The sequence below is a fragment of the Bactrocera oleae genome, chromosome Y, assembly GCF_042242935.1.
Source record: "Bactrocera oleae isolate idBacOlea1 chromosome Y, idBacOlea1, whole genome shotgun sequence".
NCBI lineage: Eukaryota > Metazoa > Arthropoda > Insecta > Diptera > Tephritidae > Bactrocera > Bactrocera oleae.
In genome coordinates, this window is record NC_091542.1 from 481515 (window position 1) to 503497 (window position 21983).

General features: G+C 35.1%; 2 pseudogenes; both read left to right on the forward strand.

Moving 5' to 3' along the window:
- LOC138858273 (importin-4-like) overlaps positions 1 to 21983 on the forward strand; it is a 165509-nt pseudogene that overhangs the window by 115941 nt on the left and 27585 nt on the right.
- LOC138858258 (uncharacterized) lies at positions 9417 to 18804 on the forward strand (annotated as a pseudogene).

Below are 21983 nucleotides of genomic sequence, written 5' to 3' on the forward strand. Positions count from 1 at the left end.
CAATTTTTGGACATAAGCAATATCTTAATGTGCAAATATTTACTCTGTAATTATTATTGATGTTTAATTTGTATACGGTAAAGTCAAAGAATCAGACGGAAAGTTTGTTATATGAAAATTAGGCGTGGTTGTCATCCTATTTTTGCAATGTCTAATAGGAACGTTTGGATAACTCCACAAATAAAATTTGAAATCGGTAGAGTAGTTCCAGATTTTGACATTTCACCTAAAGGTAGGCGGTTTGCCCTGGCACCAGATCCTAAATAAAATACATTAAGCCATTGAGGGCGGAGCTACTCCCACTACTAAAATATTTTTAGCCCACAACTGTCTATGATTACTGTGATCTCCTTTACCAAATTACAGTTTTGCATCTTAATTTGCAGTTTACTTATGTCACTATAAATATTTTATTTTATGTCGATTTGTGGACGTGGCAATGATCTGATTACGCCTATCTACGAACTCGTCATCAGTTTTTTCCCAAGGAACATGTTTTCATCTCACTTTTTACTCAAGTTATCACTTGAACGAACAGACGGATAGACGGACAAAGACATACCCATATTTGAACTACTCTCGCTATCTTGATCATTTATATATATGCACATATATAACCACAACCGTTAGGTGAACAAAACTTTTATACTCTGTAGCAACATACTGCAATAATATAACAAACACACTACCAAAACAAAAAAAATTCTAAGTTTTTATAATCCAACAACAACATATAATCCAATAGTCTTATTACAAGCAATAACGATCAAGTCAATATAAATAAAAAATAGAGAATAAAATTAACGATTTAACTACAGTCTCAAATATTTTAAAAAATACGATCAAGAAAAGATAATTTGTTTAATAAAGAAATACATAGCAACAAGTCCCCAAAATCAAGTCAGACTAATTAATGAAGAAATAATATACGGTAAATACGCAATGGGCAAAACTGAATATAATAAATGCTTTACTTCTAAACGAAATAGATCTACAAGAAGTCCATAAAATTACAAAAAAAAAATATATAACAATTCCGAGCTCGTTGAAGTAAAAATTCCGGAATTAGAACCAACCTCCCATAAAAATCTATTAATAAAGCCAGTAGTAAAAAATAAACTTATAGTTCACTTAGAAATAAATTAAAAACATGAAACCCGACATCTGAAATTCACATACCTCATATATTATTGGAATGAGACCATAGCTATAAACAACAAAAAGTACAAAAATAAGAAGAAAACTATATCGAAACCGGAAGAACCAATCATCCAAATGACACTAATAGAATTAGAGCGTCTTTAAATACTATCATTGGAATCCCTACAGGCACTAAACATAAAAAAATAGAAAACAATTTGACCAAATAAATACAGATTCCTTCTCGAGAATGGCGTTGATCCACAGCTAGTTTAGGGTAAATTTAAGAAACTATTTTCAGTCATAATTTTGTATTCAATAAAGGAAAACACAATACTTTAAAATTCAGTCATCACCTAGCTCTCGCACCGATAAAACGTCTCTTTCGCATTCCGAGTGTTTTTTCGAGTTTATTTACATTTAGTTTTTCGTACATTTGTTTCCTCTTCTCGGACTTTTGCTATACGTTCAATCCGGTTTTTTTTCTAATTTTTTCTTTTCTACTGTTCGCTTACGGAAACTTTTTAAATAAGTGCGCATCTGTTTACACGTCGAGGCGAATCGTTTGGCCATACTAGATACGTGCCCTGGTAAAAAGAAACGGAAAACTAGTAAAAGCGTCTTGATTATGAATTTTCCAGAGCTTTCTGAGTTAAAAGTTGACAACCCAAAATTCGTAGTGATTGAAGCTACTAACACGACCAAACCACTTTCTTCCTATTCTTGATTTGCCATTTATCGTGCTATTAAGTAATTTATCAGTCGAATCCACTCTATATCTACCTCTCGAGATGGAAAGTTGCTTCTGCTTGTTAAGAATAAGCCTTACGCGAATCTCTCAACCACGTAAAGGGCACGATATTTACACAGAGGAGGAAACAGTAAATGAGCACTGCACTCAAGGTGTTGTGCCAGTGTTTAAATTTATTAAGTTTATTGAAGATAAGCCGCGGGGTTTTGTTACTAACTTTTAACCCTTACAAGTTACCGAATAAAATCGACGCTGTCTTGTGTAAACTTTTGGTACGTTAATTTATCAATTCGCCAATGCGTTGCAAAATCTGCCAACTTCTTGATCCCAATAAAAATATCATTAGCAACAAACAACACCGGCTGTTTCATCCAATAACTTATATGCTTCAATAGCATCCAATTTAACTGTTAACGCCAACAAAATTAATCCCCTAGCAACACTCAAAAAACCAATTCAGCAAAACACATCAAATATCACTCAATTTACAAACTCTCCGTCTTTAGAGCAAATCATTATTTCCGTTGCCAATTGGGAAATCCGCTCTAGCATTACTTAAACACGTCTCAGCGACACCAAAAACAAACGCAACTAATATCTCTCTCCACAGACTCTGATATCTCACTTGGACTCTCTTCCTACAATGAAATCACCTCTAACATGACGTCTTATATTAGCTCACCTTTGTCTTAAATAGTTTCCCCATACTCCCAAATGAACTCACCTTTCTTTCCGTCTTCCAAATTCTAATCTCCACCTTTCGAACCTCTCCCATCCCTTTCAAAATACTTTCAAAATACTTTCCAAGACTCAAGAACTAACAACATCCGAAGATGAAATTTAATACACACAAATAACAAATTTTTTTTTGTCTGCCTTATTAATGACGCTGGAACATAAACGGGTACAACAATAATTACGATGAACTCCTATTACTCATAAAAGAGCAAAATCCAGATGTTATGTGTATTCAAGAAACACATATCCCAGCTACTCCCAGCAACAACATTTACTTTCCTAACCAATACAGTGGTTATCTTTTATTTAATTTATTTATTGTACATACCATCCAAACCAATAAGCAAGGCGTTTGTATTTTAATAAAAAAATCATATCACATGAAATAATATATTTAAATTCCACACTACCAATAATAGCTCTTAAAATCCACTTAAATTTTAGCTTTACTATCAATAATACATACATACCATCCCAGCAAGTTTTTAACGAAATTTACCTAAAATATTGATTTTATCAATTATCCCGACAGATTTTGTAGGCAGGGGACTTCAATGCGCGGGTCCCACAAATCAAATACCAGTAGTTTAATAATTACTAATTTCATTTTAAACAGCAATCTATTCCTAATTAACAATGACGCCCCTACAAAGTTTTCCACCCATTCGTCCCTAACGAACGTCGACCTTTCTCTATCCTCTCCCCAGCTCTCCCCCATAACCAGTTGGAAAGCTTCCTCTATTCTTAGAGGTAGTGACCACTTCCCCATATCAATTTCCCTTCAAACAAACTTCAACTTTGACAAATATAAACACCTCCCAAAATTTATAATTTCACGCGCAAACTGGAATGTGTTTCAAAGTGAAATCCTAAAAATCTTAGCCATCCAATCGACAACATTAACCAAGCAACATCTGCGTTTACGAAACTTGTTCGCTCTGCTGCAAATAAGTCGATTCCTCAAACCAAACGCAGGTTTTCAAACGACTTGCCTATCTGGTGGAACAAGGATATTCAATATATGCGTGATAAAAAAAATTTATACTGGAATACTTTCAAGAGATCAATGTCTGAATATAACCTTAATAATTATACAATAGCAAGCGCTCCTTTTAAAAGAGCTGTACAGATTGTTAAAAGGAAAAGTTTTGAGGTATTCACTTCAAGAGTTTCCCCTGCTTCGACTACCGCAAAGATATGGTCAGACATTGAACTTTTGACTGGAATCCCTCACAATATTGAAACAAATCAAGGTCTTTTGACCAACTCCGCAGACGTCTCGGCAACTTTCTTTTTCTTTCAACATTGGTTATCTGCCACCTATATAGCAACGAATCAAAAGTTTAGCGTGAGAAATTACTTTCTGCGAATTAGAGTTCGCTTTACAACATGCTAAAGGCAAAACACCAGGCATCGATAAGATATCTTACCCGAGCTGCCAAAAAAAGGCTATTCAGCCTGTACAAAACAATTTTCCACCAAGGACCATACCCACATAACTGGCGAATAGCTACCATTGTCCCAATTATTAAAAGTCAAGCAATGAATCTGAATAGTTCTTATAGACCCATTGACCCCCAAAAACTATTGCTAGACACTTTCATGGTTCGCAACAAAAAACTATTTTATAAGTCACAACTAAACGGATTTCAAACATCAGCACAGTACAATGGATTCACTTATTCAACTCCAACACTATGTATCTGACGCTTTCTTCACTAAAAATCACGGCACTATCCTGGTCACTGATTTGTAGAAAGCTTTTGATTGCGTAGGAATCCATGTAGTGCTAAGTCAATTAGCATCTTGGAAGACTGGTCCAAAAGTTTTTAAAATAATAAAAGCTTTCATGACCGTAAGAAAATTTTAGGTTCGCATAAACAATATTTTATCTTGTTTGCATCCTCTTTAAAATGGTATACCGCAGGGCTCACCGCTATCGGTGGTGCTATTTATTATTATTATTTGCTTTTGATAAGCTAACTGAATTAATACTCAAGGCATTAAATTCACAATGTACGCAGATAATGCTATTATTTATTTATCGGACAGCTTTTCTCGCTTATCTGCTGTTTGGAACATCCGCAACACTGCTACAATTATTTCGAATATCCGTGACCTTTGTATTAAATACAGCCATAAAGTCGCACTACTCTGGGTACCAGGACATGTTGGTATTATGAGAAATGAACATGCAGATCACGCAGCTCGGCTTTTTGAATCAGCACCAACCTTTCTAAATGAGCCACATGAAAGAAACGACCTCTGTAATATGCTACCTCTGATCGCTACGTTCACGAAATTAGACACACGGAATGGAGACATTTTGACCATCGATACTCAACCTTCAACTTTACAAAGACAAAAGTTGTATATCCTAAGAAAATATCTCGCCCACAAACTGCCATCTTCACACGCTTCAGGATTGGCCACACACAACTCATACATCAGCACCTCTTTACTGGCAAAGTAAAACCATCATGCCCTTTCTGCACATGTACGTTATCTCTTCACCACATCTTCAACGAATGCTTGGCTTTAGCGAGTATTAGGCAAAATCACAACCTTTTTCCAAATTATCAAGAAATGTTAAAAATTCTTCCATTTGTAAATATAATATTATGAGTATTTATAACCGATTGTAACCTACAAAATGAAATATAACTGAATATTTAGTTTATAACCTTAGATTTTTTCTCAGACTCGATGGCTTTAACAGCTCGTAAATTTAATACTACTTTGTATATTTCTAATAAATAATGTATATACATTCAGTTACTTAAGAGATATTTAACCGAACATTTTATACTTGGCTAGATAAGTCAAATTAATTTTTAAATAAAGTGATACAAATACCGAATTTACATCGGAAACATCAAAAAACACGGGTATTTTTTTAAGTTAGTGAAAAATACATAGTTCTTCGATCTACAAGTATAACGAATGGCACCTTTGGTTGTAATTTAAAACGAAAAAAAAACTGTCCAAAAAATTAACAGAAATGTATATATTGTACATACGAGGGCATACATTCTTTAAAGTGCTGTGGCAATAAACGTAGTATAGTGTATAAAGAAAAAAATATGGTGGTCCATTTCGAGGTTCCTTTTTTTTTAAAGAATCAAACAGAGGAAAAAGGCTAACGGTGTGGCCAAACGACCGGCCCAAAACGTAAAATTATATACTCACCGAAGTGTTCTCTCAAGAAATCCATTGACTGATGCGATGTGGAGGAAGTGGCGCCGTCTTGGTGAAATCAAATGTCGCCGAGATCACAAGCTTCAATTTCAGGCGCCAAATAGTCGGTTATCATGGCGGTATAACGGTCGCCATTGACGGGCGCCACAATAAGATACATGACTGTGATTTGGTATACAGGATCACTCAGAGAGAGACAGGATCAGGCGTGGTCCCGCCCCCTAATAGGTTTAATGTGCATATCTCCTAAACCACTAAAGCTATAATAACAAAGTTCACTAGGAGCAAATGTTTTTAGCACAGCTATTGACGGTGTAGAATTGAGTGAAATCGGGTGACAACCCCGTCCACTCCCCATATAACGGTACTGCATGCCAGACATTAAATTTAATCTCTGGGATGGTATAAGATGACTTTATAGAAACCGAATTCAAAATTTAACAGTGGGGTGGCACCGCCACCCATATCTTGGAATCTGTTTAACCGATTTCAACCAAATTTGGTACAGAACATTCTTTTCATATTTGTATATTATAGTACGAAAAGGGGCGAAATCGGATTACAACCACGCCTATTTCCCATGTAATATCATTTTGAATTCCATCTGATTTTTTCACTTTCAAGTATGCAAATCAAGCAACAATGATTATATCGGCGTAAAACTTTGTGTGAATAATACGTTTAAAGTATGCCACCTTGTGACCAAAAATTGTATGTTAAATATTTTACAGTGCCTTTGTATTCGGCTCGAAGGCCACAATTTAAACCTTCAATAAAAAATTCTGTTTTGTTTTACACTCGCTCGAATTATAGTATTTATTGGGATTTTTTCCCCCTTTTTATCAAAGTAATCACAATGTTTTCGCACAAGGTTTAAGAAAAAAAATAATAACTAAGACGCCACTAAAAGTATGCCGTTGAGTCGCGCCAAACAATATTTGCAAGAAGCGGATTTTGGTTGGTGGATCGATGAGGTTCAGAAAAAATTCTAAGGTTAGTAAGCAAAAGGAAAGCACATTGACTGCGCGTTTTAATTATTTGTAATGGTTAAACAAAAAACAATAATTTGCGAAAATTATATAACTGTATAATTACTAATACTGAATAACTGTGTATATCATAAAACGAAACTAATTCATACACCCTGGTTAAAAAACAAAAATATAAATTGAAAAATTAAATAACTGTGTGCGATCATAAAGCGAATGGAACAGATTGAGCGCTTTCCCTCAACTCTTGCAGAGATTTTGAAGAATTACTAGATAGAGCAGTTTAGGAATACAATTTTACAATCCACTCCACAACTAAACAAAAACCAATAGAATACTTTATCAAACGCAAAGTTTACATAAACCCCGAACAATATGAGGAAGCCAGACAAAATAACATTCAACTTTAACCAAGAACAAGACTTAGACGACAATACAATTCGACGCGTAGAGACTTCAATTAACGAACAAATACCAAACCATCCCTTCAAAACCACACTGCTGTCGTTCCTCGGTGAAGCAAATAATTATTTAAGTAGAGTTAGGATAAATAAAGCCATTCACAAAATATCATTAAATTTTATAGGATTCACTTGAAAATGACTATAGAGATTATAATATTTTGATAGAAAATATGAACAATGTCTTGGAAAACAACCACAGGCAAGTTGTTATGAAATGAAAATGGTTTAATACTTCAAATTAAATACAAATTAGAAATAATAAAAAGAGAATAAACTATCATTGCTTATGTCAAACATTAAGCAAAATCAAATATAATAAATTCGTGTATAATATCAGACAAAGAAATCGAAATTATGAAACAATTTCTAGAAAACGAAAACATACTATTTATGAATAAAAGCGATAGCTAGTAAAATTGCCAACTGCACAAAAATAAATAACCAACATGTTAAAAGAATCAAAAAAATAACAAATAGTATAATATTTTTAAATAAATTCAATGGATATGTAAAATTTTAAAATAAAAATAAAGAATTAAATGGATCATATTTGATCAAACATTGTAATACGAGTATTGAGATTGAAAACAAAATGTATTTTCGAAGAGAAATAAAAGAATATAAGCCATTACCAGTAATATTACAACCAAAGCAAAATAAGAGAAATTTTGTCTTTGATTCGGAGGAAATACATATAAAACAGGCTGAGTGCGCGGAAGAAGTGAAACTTCATTGGATACATAAAAGGATTAAGATCAATGTTATTATCTTATATATAAAATTCTTGTGTCATGGTGTTTGTTGCCAAACTCCTCCGACACAGATGAGCCGATTTACAAAATTACCTTTTTATTCTTATCGATTCTATACACAGATCCACAAGATGGCAATAGCATATGGTAAGTACTACTACTACATTCATTAGTAGTATAATCTCGGGTGTGCTTCTTCTTGCGAAAAATTTCTTAATCCATAATGTCCAAAAACATGTTTATGTTTTATTCATGATTTTCTATTTACATTTTGATGATTTTGTATGATTTACAATCTACTAATATTCAGTTATCCCTCAAAAAACACATTTTCATTGGTTGAAATATATGAAAATAATGTTTTTGAATCACAAAAAATTCTGATTTTGTCATTACATGTGTACATTGAATAAAAACACTCTTGACGAACTTTCGTTTTGGACTATATAATTGAATCATAAGGTTACACGGGTTGCGCCGAGTAAAGCGCGATCTATTTTCAATAAGTTTTTTTTTATATAAAAAATGAAATATTTTATCCAAATTTTTTATTAATCCCAATATACATATTTGTTAAAAAAATATTGAAAATTCGGAAAAAAGTTGCTTCCGCGTTGACAGCAAAACTTCTGACAAGATCATCAAAAGTAGAAAACAAAAATTGAACTAAGACCATTAACTAAGTATTGGACGGAGAAAAAACAAATAAAGTGAAAATTGTATTTTTGGTAGACGTTTTTACCAAAAAAGGTAAATTTCTTCGTGCAAGACTTTCCAAATTGTATCTCAAAGACCTGTGTATAAGTTCATAAAGATCGGTTGAGTAGTTCATGAGAAATCTTGACAACCGACTTTGAAAACACAGTTTTGAGAAAAACGGGTTTAAAATTTTAAGTGACTGTATACCTAACCTCGAGCGCAAAGCTTTTCAAAGATGTACTTCCAAATGTATTACTGGGCTCAACTTGAAAATTTATGTAACCCCTTAAGTTAATATTTTGTCATATTGGATTCATTCAATATTAACGACACTTTTCTCTTATAATTGATTACAAAATCTGATATAAGTCAACACGTGTTTCGAACTCCGACAACAACGGTAGTTGTTAGTATAATGTTGGTTTTTAATTAAAGCTAAAACGTTTACGTGTTTAATAAATATACGTGTTTTATTATTTTATTTAAACGTTAAGTCTAATTAATAATAATAATCGATGGTAGGTTCTGCCCCTACCATAGTTGCAAAGGATAACGACAAATCAGCGTTCGATTTCGGAGAGGGAACCTGAGCAACGGCTACTACATTCAAGGAAGGCAGCAGGCGCGCAAATCACCAATATGTTCTTAATGTCGGTCACTTATATTTAAAAATGCGGCAGACGGGATGTGTTGCTTATCAGGAAAAGTGCAAATATTGGACATTGAAACACCACCTGAACTATTGAACGACTTACTTATCGGTACAGATCCAGATTCTAGCCTGTTCCTATGGTCAATTCGTGCATTCAATTCATGTTTCCAAATGACATCGTTCGGAGCAACAGAAATTGTTCAAACTATTGCTGCAGACGTTCAACTATTTAATTCTATTTTCAAAATCAAAGGCCAAGTTTATCCCAAAGTGGGTTATTTGCTGCCAAAGCCAGCCGAATCTCATACATTTTTACAATTCTATTTTATGGGTGGCGAGGACTCCGAAAGCCCACTCGCCAATCGCGTGAATGCACGATCTGATTACAATAACCTCATTTCCTCTTTTGCCAGGCGAATTATCGGCGAGGTGGACGCTCTGTTACATGAGCACAATGATTTGTTTAAATTATTCAAATCACAAATTCTCAAGCTACAAAATGACAACCGAGCTATTGTAATCAATCCTAATACAACACCAGCTGAAGAGCATATACGTATGTTCAACACCCCTGTTGCTGATAACGTTGCTGAAGTCGTGATTGGAGACAAATCGTGATTCGAAAAAGAGATGATAGTCTTAACTTTATTACTGATACCCACCGTTCATATGACGATCTTCAATATCCGCTAATTTTCTGGAAGGGACACACCGGTTATTGCATAAACATTAAACAACCAAATCAGGTAACGGGTAATTCATTCATTATTAGGGCCATAATTAAGTTATTATTAAAGAAGAAACTGTCAAATAATTAGAAAATTTATTATTACAGATTATTAAGCGTATCATTTTACGATGTCATGAGCTTTGTCAATAATTTATGATGGACATTTATGGAAGACAGAGAGTGAACGACTACGATACTTGCGACATAACGTGCAGAAGAATATATTCCCCTGCGAGATACCATTGCGAACAACACTGATACTGCCCAAATTGGTAACTCTGTCATTCTACCTTCATCGTACGTAGGTAGTTCAATTCACTAAAATTACGTCATTGCTATTGCTACCACAAAATGCAATACGTCATTTTGACATTACAGCACGTGTTTTTTTTTTTAATTTAAGTCTTTAATAAACTCACATTTTGATTTGCCCATGGACAAAATACGTGCTGAAGACATTGATAGTTTAAGCTGAGTATAACATTCAATGCTCATATTAATGTTGAGTTATTTAGCTATGCATCTCGAAAACGGTCAACGCGTATTTTTCACGAACGAAACAGTGCTGGAATATTTTGAATTTTGTAATTGTGTGGATGCTTTTGGTGCCTTTGCACAAATACTGCTCTATTCGAAAGTACCGCGCTATTTTACATGGTTTCAATGGTGCTTTTATCTGTGACTGTTGCTGGTTAATGTCACCGTAACACTGTCATTTCAAGATAGACATATGAACGTAAAGTAAGTGGACAACGGTATCCAACCTATAAAGATGCATGCCTTGCACTAGGCTTGATAGAAGATGACAATCATTGTGACAGTATGCTTGCTAAAGCAGCATTAAACTGCACAGGAACCCAAATTCGTCTACTATTTGCTATAGTACTGACGACGAGTTTCCCAATCCGATCACAAATGTTGTGGAAGAATCAAAAAAAATCGATGAATGATTATTTATTGTATGACGCAGTGTACATTGAAGCGTTGATTGCTATTGACGATCATTGCATTGTCATCGCAAATTTGTCCAGCAGTCATTGCAGCATGAATTCACCAAATCAAAGTACAACTGATTTAAACAATACAGATATAAATCGTGAATGTATGATACTGGCGAATTGGCAGGGATGGTCACCTGCATGTTTCACTACTAAATTATGAACAAACAACTATTTACGACCGTATTATGCTGACAGTTTCGGCGGGGCAAAGGGGATTCGTTTTGGCTAAATGAGTCTTAGTGCCTCCTCACCATAAGAACTGCCATACCACATCTACGTACATCCACATCACAACACCTACTTACCATTTATTCCACATCAAACCACCACGATCACACCACCCATAAAGATATCATATTGTACACCACACCAAAAGAAGGACAGAACTGCGGCTATTCGCAGGAGCACTCGCCTTCCATCAATTCGAATTCAGATTTCTATATGCGGCAATTAGACATTCCCTTTAATAAAATTAAAGAAATTAGTGCGGTATACCGAATTTATTGAGTTTTATAAAAGAAAATAATACTTCCAGAAAAAATTAACGGTGAGTGAAAATAATTGGAAACAAGAACACACGTTTTTTTGGACGCACCAGATGGAACTGTTAAAACACTTCTTATTTGTTAATTAATGCTGAGCTACGATCAAAAAATGATATCGCCTTGGGTGTTGTATCATCTGGCATTGCAGCAACTTTATTAGACGGAATCAAAACAACTCATTCAGCATTTAAACTCCCGCCCAACCGACGCGAGGGGCGCAATCCACATACGTGCGGAATTAGCCGAGTCAGAAAAGGCAAGAAAGTTTTTTAAGTGTTGAGATCTAAAACTGCTCAGCTACAGAAACAAAAATTTCAACAGCTAAGATTTATAGTTACGATATAATAAATTGTTACATTTTCATTTATTAAGAGAAAACAATAAAGTCTTTTTAATTTTGAAAAGTGAGTCAGATAAGTCAAATGTGCTGGAATGAGAATTAAAATCATGACATATAGCGGAATGGCTCCTTTAGTTCAAAATTTGATCTACAGGATTTTAGCAGTAAAGGTCTAAACTGCCTCAAAAAGCGAACCGGGATATTACATTTATTTTCAGACAGGAGAAAAGAACTGCAAACTGTTCCATTCAAAATTTTCACTAAGAATATTATGCCAAGCATTTCCCTACGATTAGAAAGTGTAGGTAGATTATTAAGTTTTAAACGACTAGTGCATGGAGTTAGACTTATCCTAGAATCCCATCGGAAATGTGCTAAGGCGAAAAGTAAAAATTGTTTTTGAACAGACTCTAACTTGTCAGAATGGATTTGGTAGCTAGGGTTCCATACAACAGAGCCATATTCCAATATAGGTCTAACCAAAGTTGTATAAAGAGTTTTAGTAATATACGGATCTCTAAATTCTTTAGACTAACGTTTAGCAAAACTGAGGACAGCTTTTGCTTTCAAGACCATGGTGTCAATATAAAGGCAAAAATTAAGCTTAGGGTCCATATTAACTCCCAAATCAACATAGATAAAAACTTGCTCCAGAATAAGGTGTCTTATTACATAAGAAGAGGGGTGCACAGATCTACGGGAAAAGCACATCGTCTTACATTTATTCAGATTGAATGGCAAATCATTTCTAACACACCATGCAACCAAATTGTTTAAGTCTGTTTGCAACAGACACCTTTCCCCAATTGAAGTGTATGATTTAAAAAGATTTACGTCGACAGCGTATAATAAAATTTTTGAGAATTCAATTACTGAAGGGATATCGTTAATAAACAACAAAAACATAATCGGGCCAAGACGTGAAGAAACATTAATTGTATCTGAAGGTGTATCCTCAAATATCACTCGTTGTGTTTAAGAAGATAGGAAGATGCCCATTGAAAGAATCTTGGCTGAAAGCCCAGCACATCAAGTTTATGTATGAGAATCGAAAGATTTACTTTATCGAAAGCTTTGCTAAAGTCTGTGTATATAACATCCGTATGCTGATGTTCCCTAAAACCCAATGATACATGGTTTACAAATTCGAGCAAGTTTGTTAGAGTCGATTTCCCTTTACGAAATTCATGCGGAGATGAGGAAATTAACGGAGAAATCGAAAAGGTTATATGGTCAGTAATGATAGCTTCATAAAGTTTAGGTATACCTGATAGTTTTGCGATACCTCTATAGTTTTCAATGTTGGATCTAAATCCACTTTTATGAAAAGGAATTATAAATGACTGTTTTCATATTGAAAGAAATATACTGTATACTATATACATTTGGCACTATTTTTTAGGAAGCATGAGGGTATCATGTCTGGGCCGTAACTAAAAGATAGTTTTAACTTATTTAAATTAAGTAGGACGTCTTCTTCAGAAATAATTGGAGCGTTAATTAAAGTATTTGAACACAGCACGTGTTGATAAGAAAAATTTTTGGAAGAATTATTACAGTAGTTTGATTTGAAAAATTCTGTAATCATATTAGATATAATATCATTATTACTTTAAATTATAGATTTGTATTTCATCGCGGACGGAAATTTGGAAATCCTGCGTTTGTAGTTGACGAAATCATAAAACGATTTTGGATTACTTACAGTGTTCTGTTTTACTTTATTTAAGTAATTATTATAACATTTTTTGTTTAGGTCAAAATATTGTCGACGGCATAGAGAATATTTAGAATAGTCGACAAGTGAAGGTTTTTTTTTAAAATGTTTAAAGGCTCTAATTCTGTGGCACCCATTGGTCGTCATATTGAACGACCATTTTTGTTGGTTGGTGATTGTTGTTAACGTGGTTTTTTTTTATTATTTATTTGCGGGTTTATTAACTCGATTTATTTGAATTGAATATCATTTTAGTTTTGCTAGTATAGTCGATGGACAGGAAGCATACTTTTACGAGCGGTCTGGTTAGCACTCCGGATTGTGTGCGTGGATCTACTATTTGGATATGACCATCGGACCCGAAATGAAGCTATTCTAGGCAGCCAAGCCGCCATTCTGTAGGCGGAAGACAATCGTCATGGATTAGGACGCAATCTCCAAGTTTTGGCGCTTTGTCTGGAGTTTTCTATCCGTACCTCTTGGGAAGGACCTCTAAATATTCTTCGTTCCATCGGCGGCTGAATTATGATGGAGAATTTTAATTCTTTTCCATCTGTTTAGTAGGATAGCGTCTTCCCGTCTGGCTCAGGGATGGCTTGAACGGGTGCTCCCATGAGAAAAGGCCTGGAGTTAGGGTTGTGAAGTCGGAGGGATCCTGCGAGAGTGCGTTAGTTGCCGTGAATTGAGAACGGCTTCAATACGAATTAGTAATGTTGTGAACTTTTCGTTATTTGTAATTTCCATCCACCTTTTTGAAGTAAGATTTTAAGTTTTTTACAGCTGATTCCCATAAACCACCCTTATGAGAAGCGCTTGGGAGGATAAATTGTCAATTAGTGCCTTGGGACGTATACTTTTGTACAATCTCAGATCTTCGACGGGAAGTCGGGTCGTCCGAAAACGCGAGCAAATGGCGCAAGGAATTCCTCCTTTGTCAGATTAGTACAAAGCTCAAGGTGTACTGCTTTTGTGGTAAAACAGGCAAAAACACCCACACCACCCACCTTTCATCAGAGCGGGGGAAAGATCCAGCAAAATCGACTCCTATGATGGAGAAAGGCAGAGCGAAGTTGCAGCGTTCCGGTGGAAGTGCTAAAATAATCTGTGTTCGCATCTTCTGTTGGGGAATATAAAATTCCTAGCGGACCATATGTTGAATTAGGCGATGTTCTGCATGAAGCATTAATATGTGGATAATGTGGCAAGTCGAGACTTCTCTAATATTATTATGGGATGGTGTTCGTGTCTATGAATGGATTATTTTAGTAACGAAATTTCTCGGCTGAAGTAACGCGCTTGAGTAGATGCGATAAGAGCGACCTTTGCATTTTGTAAGTCTAGGTGCGTCTGTATCGCATTGGGAGTATACTGAGGTTACTCCCTTAACTTTAATTTTGAGTTGTTCTATGAACTTGAGCATGTAAGCGATTACCCTGGGGGCTTGCTGGTACGAGAAAAATCGTTCAAGGATGTCATTATCCTGCAATATTGTGTGAAAGGAGTCGATTTTTCGACATTAATGCTTATTTAGTTAGGTGTTTTCCCATGCTTTAAAACTGCTGTATTGCAGAGGTGCGAGAGTGACCTAAGGCGATTGTGTTGGGAAATTGTTGTGTTCAGATAATGGTAGGTATGCCATACGACCATTATTCGATCTAGTAATTGTGGCTACGTAAAAGTCTTCACAATACTGATATTCAGGGGTTGTAATTGATATTTCTTTAATTGTAAATTCAGGTATTCATTTGAGATTCCCAGATTTTACAATATTAGAGTTTTGAACTACTCTTCCGCCCATTCTGTGCTTCCTATTTTGTGCCTTGCCTTAGACGCTATAAATTATCGTTGCGATCCTTGGTATATTAAGGCCCTAAGCTTAAACAGTTCTCCTCGGTGTTCGATGGAGCGACTGCTGTGGGTAGTAGTACTCTACTTTGAATTTCGCTGTGTAGCGTTTGAGTGTTTGGTGCCTTTGAGTAACTTGGTGTCTTTTATAAATTTTCGGGATTTTGGTTTTTGGGAGTTGTTGTTACCACTAATCCTGTGGTTCTTCTTTCGGGTGATATCGGGAATTTGCTGTAATGAAGCAAGATTGTAGCTTATGCCCTCTTTTTTGGGTTTGAGTTTTTAATGCTTTTGAGCAGCATGGTGGTTCTGAGCAATTTTTGGGGTTTGCTAATGCACATAACCCTTTCATATTTACGCTGTTTGGCGGTGAACTGGAAAAATTATTTATATAAAGCATAGAAGGATGCCGTGCATGACAGTAAACGTAATTGAACTTGCTTTTGCAATCTTTGAGTGAATGCGCACTTGACAAACAGTTTGTACAAAGTCTTTGTGTTATTACAAAATTGATTCAAATTGTAATATTAATTTTTTTGAAGTTCTCGCAAAATTTGAGCTTATGCCCTCCTGTACACAGTTCGCATGACGTTTTATTTTTTTGCCTACACTTTTTGGTATTCACACTGGGTAGTTAGGAAATCTTTCATTTGTTGCCACTTGGAACATTTTCTTTGTGATGAGAGCGATTGCCCGCATAGTAGTATCCATTTTTCTGGTAATGCGGCGGTGCATATGTTTACTAGTATAGGGTCCCAGCTGTCTTTGAAATAAAATTTACAAACAATTTGAAGCAGTGGACTGAAGTAAGATCAATTCCTCACTTGTTTCTTTTTTAATCTTTGGAAAGTACATTAATATCGATATTTGTTTATCGACCAATATGCTTTCGTTTTCGTATCTTGATTTAAGAGGTTCCTAAGCCTAATTGAAATAAGCTTGTAGCTTCTGCAGGTGTTCATGGACTCTTTCGTCCGGAATCATTTTTGGTACTTTGAGATATTGAGTTGGTTTCGATTCCTTAGAATCTGCGTTCATTTAAGTAAAATTAAAAAAAATTTTATTTTGTTTCTCTCACTATACACTGATAATATTAGATAAATAAAGAGATTACCTTTTAGATAAATGATGGTAAATATATACAGTCTATATGCAGTAGTGTGTACGGTGTGGCGACGCGATGCGTAATCGACTCTCTACACTGAGCTCGGATACATGCATTTATCTGTGCATCAAGCGTATATTTGGTGTGTTTTGAATGCCAGTAAATGTAAAATCTACTCTGTTGGTAGATTAAAATTCACATAAATTTGATTGTATATAATGTTTTTAAATTAATTTTTAATTTTAATTTCTTTCTTATTGAAATTAATGCATTAAAAAAATTGAAATTAATGCATTAAAAAAATGTTTTAAGACTGACAGAATTGTATTTCAAAATCAGCTGATGGCGTGCTGCGCACGAATCTTTTTCTCATATGTTATTAATATGAACACTAAACAATTAATTTTTCTAATCATAGTGGAATTTATATTGAAACATTCATTATTGATATTTATAATTTACGATTTTTAGTAATATTGTACGATTTTTAGTAATAATATAAATAAATACTTGAAAATAGCTCGTATTGTTTGGAGCACTGCTCAACGCATTGTACTGATACACTGTACTTTTGAGACTGTGAGGTTACTCCGTCGCCTTCAGGTACTCATGTAAATTACAACGAAAGTTGTCCCTATCTAGTCGACTCATTTGTTGGCGTTCGAAGTGCACGTACATGTTAGCGTATAATTTGCAGTTTGTTTCAAATATTTCGATAGTTGGGTACATGTGAATTTTCATAGTGTGAGTAAATAATTTTTCGTGAAGAATATATGTTCCATATTGTGTGTGCTCGCAGGTGTTTTTACAAATTTCTACGTAAACTTGCCGTAGTAGGCTTTGGCACATATATTATGTATGTATTTACAAATTTGTGAGATTTTGATGTGAAACATCTATAGCCGCACGTAAAACCGATTTTTGGCGTGGCGACGCATGCCGTGGTTTTTTACTACAGTACACATAACCTGTGTTTTACTTGAAAATAAATTATTTTTCTGATAATCAAATGTCTGACCGTGATAATTTAGAGAGTGAAAGTGATCAGCCTACTGCAAAGAAAGCAAAATCACACTATGACACTATCAAGTCATCTTAAGTTAATTATATTTTTATAATTAAAGTATATGCATTTATCTGTGCATCAAGCACACAGTAAATGTAAAATCTACTCTCTTGGTAGATAAAAATTCACATAAATTTGATTGCATATATTGTTTTAAATTAATTATTAATTTTAATTGCATTCTTATTAATTTTAATTGCATTCTTATTAAAATTAATGCATTAAAACAATTGCTTCGAGAATAAATTTATTAGGACTGACAGAATTGCCTTTCAAAATCAGCTGATGGCCTGCAGGGCACGAGTCTTTTTCTTATTTGTTACTAATATGAACATTAAAAAATTAATTAATTTTTCTAATCATAGTGGAATTTATAGTGAAACATTTAGTAATATATTGAAATAACTTGCTAAGATTCTTGAGCTTACTAATATATTAAAGCCATTTAAAATATTTTACTATTTTTCTGATTTTATTTTAATAACATATTTTCTATAAATATTTCAAATCCCAATAATCATTACAGGGATCACAAAATATTATTATTGAAACCGGACATCTTTTAACACATATATATATTTTTAGAGTAAATAATAATAAAAAAGAACGTCAAAAACGATACAGGGAGCAGAACAGTGACAAGTTGAAGCAGCGTGAAGCGGAAAGAAGTGAACGCATACATATTTCACAACGTATTGTTGGGCCATCTACCTCTTCAAACACGAGTATAATAGAACTGAATAATGAAGAAATAGATACGGCTCAAAGTTCATCTGGTTCGGAAAAAATACAACCATCATCCATTCAAAGAAACGATCATGGTAATGATCTAGATAAATTGAAGCAACGTGAAGCGGATAGAAGGAGGTGTCTACAAACTGCAGATGTGATTGCAGAATTATCTACTTCTTTAAACATCGAATTTACAAGAATAATTAACGATCCAATAATAGATGAAATAAGTACAAATTCTGGAAATATAGCTGGTTTACAAGAAATGCAGCATGTAGTAGTTGAAGTATCTCAGCAAATGGACGAAGTCAATCAAGTGCAAATACTACAGTCAATTTAGATACCATAAATCATGAATATTTTAACGATAACTTTAAAAATAATGAATTTGGACATGCTTGCTTAATCTTCGATCGACTTTGGTTTGAAAAAGATTTAAGGAAACCATCTGCATCTGGAAATATTATTAACCCAATAACTAATGAGCAAAATGTGGGTGCACTCAAAATTTGTTCTACTTGCAAATCAGCCTTAGATAAAAATAACATTCCTAATTTTTCAGTTTATAATGGATTTCACTATCCAAAAATACCGCAACATTTAAAAAAATAGATTTCATCACTGAAAGGCTTATTTCTCTTCGAATTCCCTTTATGCAAATAAAAAGATTAAGGCACGTTCAAGGACAATGCGGCATATACGGACAAATTATCAATGTTCCTGTGTATGTTGATACAATGGTACGGAACTAAGTTTTATCCAAAAAAGTACATTAATTAACAACGATGCTGTAACATGTGCTATTTATTTTAACAAATTAGTTAATGTATTAATGACAATTTTACAATCAAAGAAGTTCAGCCCTTTTGGTAAGTTTAAAGTTATTAACTACTTTTTGAGGATCGAATTTCAACATCGAGGAAGTCCACATGCGCATATTATTTTATGGCTTTATGGTAATGCTCCCACATATATTCTTGGAGAAGAGCAAAAACAAGCAATAGAAATGATTAACAGTTTAGTATCAGTATCAACGCCGGAAACATTGGGAAACATAAAATTACTTACGCATAAGCATAAATTTACGTGCTACAAAAAAATTGGCTCCGACTCTAGTCAAAAGTGTCGATTTGAAGCACCAGATTGTAAATCTACAATGATTTTAATACCGATGGAAAAAATGAGTCCACTTTACAAAGAACACTTGAAAAGATATAATGAAATTAGAATTAACTTAGAAAGTAATGACTATGACAGTATTAATGATTATTATGAAAGTAATAATTTCAGATCAGATGAAGAATACAAAGATACTTGTAAACTAAAATCTGGTGTTACAAGTAGTAGACTAAAAATATTCTATAAACGACAGGCGTCCGAAAAATGGCACAATACTTTCAGTCCATTTGTTTTTAATGCCTTAAAGACAAATATGGATTTCAGATAAATACTGAAGAATATTCTGGCGCGTCATATGTCGTCGAATATGTAAATAAAACCAACAAAGGCATTAGCAATTTACAACGCAAAATAATAGAAGTTATGAATGAGAATCAAGAATTCGATATTGTTAAAATAACTCGTAAAATAAGCGTTGACATGCTGAATAGTATTGCGATGAGTAGTCAAGAAGCTGCCTGGTATCTTTTAAGGTTACCAATGTCTAAATCGTCAGTAGCGGTTCAGTATATTAACACTTGTTGGCCTATTGAACGACAGAGGATAAGAAAAACACAAAAACAAATTGATAAACTTGATGACGGCTCTACTGATATTTGGAAGGAAGATTGGTGTTTGGTCAGAAGTATGAAACTGTGCACAATCGGATGACCGTGACCGTGAATTAGGCTATTCACCTCTGTGAGAGTACCGCTTATGCATATGCACACAAATTCTTACATTTACATACATATGGCATTCACAAGGCTAGCTTATGCTCACAAGGCTAGCTTATGCTCACAAGGCTAGCTTATACTACTGTGGGGGTCAGCAGGTGGCGGATAGCTGAACGGCCTCCAGATATGAAGGTTAGCTGCGAATATTCAATAAGCAGTCCCCGACCAAAGCAGCAGAGATGAAGGGTATAGCCTAAAAAGCTATATCTGCCCTACGAAGTTTCTGTGATAGGGTGAATCGACCCCGCCCATAAATAAGTGTCAAACACAAAAACCCCGAAAGCGTCTGACTCAGATTGAGCGGCTTACTGGGTAGCGTCTGCCTCCAGGTTAGGAGCGGCTGAGCAAACCACCTTCCAGTAGGTATAAAATGGTACGAGTAGGATCCCGGAAAAACAAAACATGTCTGGGAATAGTACAGGAAAATTAAAAGTTACGGTGCAGGGTGTAAAAAGCCCAGTGCCGGCGGTTTTGGGGGGTGAGCAAGCAGGCTCCCGACCGTCGATATCCAACGAATGCAATGATGCAATGGTGGACCACTTGGCCATTGCATCAGATACAACTACAAGTTTGAGCAAACCAGCAGAAACTGATCCATTCAGGCGAGCACCAAAACTAGCCCCGACCGCCAGAGAAAACGCCCGTCGAAAAACAAGCACGAGCTCGGTCTTCTCCGCCCGCGCTACAAAAGGAAATCCCGACGCTGCTCCAAAAAAATGATGTTGTGCAAGATTACATGCACGAATTGGGAGAAAACATAAATAAATTAACAGGTATGATGAGTCTCCCACAACGCTCCATTAATAACCAAATGAGGGAGCTTCTAAACACGATTTTGAAGCTGCATGCAAGTGCACAGAAGGATCTCGCTAAACTGAAGATTTCCAGTACACAAAACCAGCCCATACGGAATGCTGTAGTAGCCACACCGAAAAGGCTACGTGATGAGAGACAAGTGACGCGAAACACCCCCCCAAAAAGGACCAAAAGGTCGCAGGATGAAGACTTGCAAAAGGAAAAGGAGAGCGTAGAGGAAATATGCGAGAAGCCAGCTAATGTAGGGAAAAAAGAAACACCAAGAGACGAAGCTTGGGTTACAGTAAAATACAAAACCCCCAAAAACAAAAAAGCGAAGAAAGAAAATGCCAAGCTACCGCAGCCACCACGACCGGATGCGAGTGCAAACCATCAAATTGGGTGCCGGAGATGTCCCATTTTCTTAGAAGCCTGCCAAAAGAAAAGGAAATGAAAATATTACAGATCAACCTAAACCACTGCGAAGCCGCACAAGAACTGTTGACGCAAACCGTGTACGAAAGGAACGTCGATGTTATAATAATATGTGAGCAAAACAAAAACCTTCAGGTACAAGCTGAAGGGTGGAAGGAAAACACAATCGATGAGGATTTTTTCAAACTCGTATTGAATGAAGACATACCCGAATCAGAAGACACCAACCAACAGGCTAAGTTGCTTGTTCAACATATCTGGAGAGCCTGTGACGCCGCCATGAATCGAAGGAAACAACACCCCAAATGAAAGCCAGCATACTGGTGGAATAATGATATCCAACAATTGCGAGCTGATTGTAATAAAGCGAGGCGACAGTACCAGAGAAGTACAG